A 3,609-nucleotide genomic window follows, 5' to 3' on the forward strand; every position below is an offset into this window, starting at 1 on the left:
TTGACCTTTCTTAACACACAGGTACAGAAATACAAATCCAACTTAAACATTAAAGCTAAAACTCATTTCTAACACCAGCAAATACCTTATAACTTACTTAAATTATCTCTATTTCCTAACACAGAAAACATTAGAAACATTTAGCACTCTCCACAGATGCTGCCTGACCTACTGATTAAAACAGAATATGCTGCAAACAATTTTGGAATAACTGTCAATCCGAATACGAATGCCATTATACCTCTACTCAAAGTCACTTTTGGTGATGTGTTAATTGAGGGTTGTGGTCATGGCTAGAGTGTGTTCTTCGCCAAGGAAGTATGTAGTGTCATGCCCAGTACAGGCATATCCTATTCAGAACTTTCAGACAATACCTGTAAAAATTAGACACAAACAAACAGATAAGATGGCTGACGCAAATCATGTAACTGTTGGCATTTTGACTCCAGGCAGTATCAATTGTCTGGTGTATATCTAATTAAATATGGACACTGGTGAGGATACCTTACAAACATTTGTAGAATTCACATTTCTCTTTGTTTAAGGATGGGCCAACACCTAAAGACAATGGAGTTTCCAGACTGCCTGTCTCCAGGTTTCATACTGGAGAAAAGGAAAGATCGAAACTCAAAGACCCCATATCAACTTTCCATTGTATTATAACAGCCTCCTTCAGCCAAACTAGACTGGCTGGGCCTCAGGATTGTTAACCCAGGGGTCAGGTGATCACAGCTGCTTTCAGGGATATCGAGCGATTTCAGTTTACCACGGGCATCGTTCTATAGCTGAATATCGAGCGGGCTGCTTTGTCCTGGACGGCGTCAAGCTTCTTGAGTGTTGTGGGAGCTGCGCTCATCCAGGCAAGTGGGGACTATTCCTTCAAATTCCTGAATTGTGCCTTGAAGATGGTGGACAGGTTTTGGGGTGTCAGATGAGATCATTTTTGGGGGAGTCAGGTCAGATCATTGTAAGGTGTGAACAAACTGAATAAAGACTTTTTCACATGTTTACTGCTTTACTGGGGTTTCAGTTGGTATTTGAATCTTGTTTTTGACGTAGACCGTGATTGTAAGCACACAGCGTTGCTGAGAGAGGCATTCATGTGGGAATGGGGCCTCCTTGGCTATTACGAAGCTCTGTTTAACACAAATCTGGAGGCGGATCCCCCGGGATTTGACTCATCGAGATTTTACCGCAATGTAATTTTCTATTTTAATCACACTCCATTAACTGTGTGAATGCAAATAATCTATTTCAGTAACAAGGTAGGAATATTAAAATGCTTATTAATCTATGTTCTGAATTTGAGCAGATTGTATTGTCCTGATTCAGAGCTATGTTTCCTTTTATTTGCTGTTAGAAAGATTGATAGAATTGTTACAGCACGGAAAGATGCCATTTGGCCTGTCATGTCTGTGCTGGCTCCCTGAAGGAACAATTCACCTAGTGTTGATAGAAATCATTCCAGTTCATATTTGTATGATTTAAATGTGCAGGAGTTGGCTGCAATTAATGATAACTGAATAGTGCAACCACAGTTCCATAATATCTAGATTGATCCTAGGAGCAAGCAAAGTAAATGATATATACTAAGATAAAAGCAAAATACTGCAGATGCTGGAAATCTGAAACAAAAACAAAAATAGCTGGAAAAATTCAGCAGGTCTGACAGCATCTGTGAAGAGGAAGACAGAGTTAACGTTTCGAGTCCGTATGACTCTTCATCAGAACACTGTAAATTCAGTCACTGATTTTAATGACTACAGTAGTTTCATAAATGGGAGGCAATGACATGAATGGTTGTATCAGTTTTTATAATTTTTCCTCAGAAATTGCTTTCTCTGATGTCTTAGTTTGTAATTGAACCAACCCCTCTGGAACAGAGCAATACAGAACAGAAAGCGTTTACTTCACTTCTCACTTTCAATCGAATTAGCTAACCTCTACCTGATAGGGTGGATGCTACAATTGAAAGAAACACTTGCATTTATATAGCACCTTTAGCGACTAAAGGACATCCCAAAGTACTTTGCAGCCAATAAAGTACTTTTGAAGTGTAGTCACTGTTGTAATGTGGGAAATGTAGCATCCAATTTGTGAACAACAAACTCCCACAAACAGCAATGCGATAATGGTCAGATAGTAAATATTTTTTATGATGTTGATTGAGGGATAAATATTGGTCAGGGCACTGGGATAGCTCTCCTGCTCATCTTTGAAAAAGTGCTCTGGGGTCTTTCACATCCATCTGTGAGGGAAGACAAAGCCTTAGTTTGATGTCTCATCTGTAAGATGGCACCTCTGATAGTCCAGCATTCCCTCATTGCTGCATTGGAGTGTCAGCCTTGACTTCTGTACTCAAGTCTGGGAGTGCCCCTTGAACCCACAACCTCTGACTCAGGGGAAAAAATGAGTTACAGCTGACTCAAATTGACCTCAGCATTTCTAATAAAAAAATCGAGAAAAGAAAATCACATAGAACTGCTACTTAAATCTGTCCATGGCCTTTCCCTACCTGACATCCAAGATCACATTGTTTACCCTTCTGTGTATCCCTCCTGAAGTCCATCACTTATAGCATAGCCTTCTTCAGTCATCCTGCCTTGCCCCACACATCTTTATTTGCAAAAATCTCTAACTTCAACGATGTCTTTGTTGCCTTTTCTTTGCAAACTCCTGCACCATGTATGGTGAGGTGAGGTAAGAGTGACTGCCCTTGACATCAGGGCAGCATTTAACTGAGTGTGGCATGAAGAAGCCCTAGCAAAACTGGGCTCAATGGGAATTGGGGGAAAACTCTCTGCTGGTTGGAGTCATACCTAACCCAAAGGAAGATGGTTGCGGTTGGCGGAGGTCTGTCATCTCAGTTCTAAGATATTGCTATCGCTGCAGGAGGTCCTCAGGATAGTGGCCCAACCATCTTCAGCTGCTTCATCAATGACCTTCCTTCCGTCATAAGGTAAGAAGTGGGGATGTTCGCTGATGATTGCACAATGCTCAGCACCATTCACGACTCCAGATACTGAAGCAGTTCATGTCCAAATGTAGCAAGACCTGGACAATATCCAGGCTTGGGCTGACAATGGCAAGTAACATTCGCTCCACACAAGTGCCAGGCAATGACCATCTCCAACAAGAGAGAATCCAACCATCACCCCATGACACTCAAAATATATTACCATCACTGAATCACCGCTATCAACATCCTGGGGGGTTACCATTGATCACAACTAAACTGGACTAGCCATATAAATACTGTGACTACAAGAGCAGGTGAGAGGCTAAGAATCCTGGGGTGAGTAGCTTATGTCTTGACTCCCCAAAGGCTGTCCACCAAGGCACAAGTCAGTAGTGTGATGGAATACTCTCCACTTGCCTGGATGAGTGCAGCTTCGACAACACTCAAGAAGCTTGATGCCATCCTGGACAAAACAGCCCTCTTGATTGACACCACATCCACAAACATTCACTCCCTCCACCACGAATGTATAGTGGCAGTAGTGTGCACCATCTACAAGATGCACTGCAGAAACTCACCAAGGCTCCTTAGACAGCACCTTCCAAACCCACGACCACTACCATATAGAAGAAGTGTAGTAGATACATGGG

The sequence above is a fragment of the Cetorhinus maximus genome, chromosome 16, assembly GCF_964194155.1.
Source record: "Cetorhinus maximus chromosome 16, sCetMax3.hap1.1, whole genome shotgun sequence".
NCBI classification, from domain to species: Eukaryota; Metazoa; Chordata; class Chondrichthyes; order Lamniformes; family Cetorhinidae; genus Cetorhinus; species Cetorhinus maximus.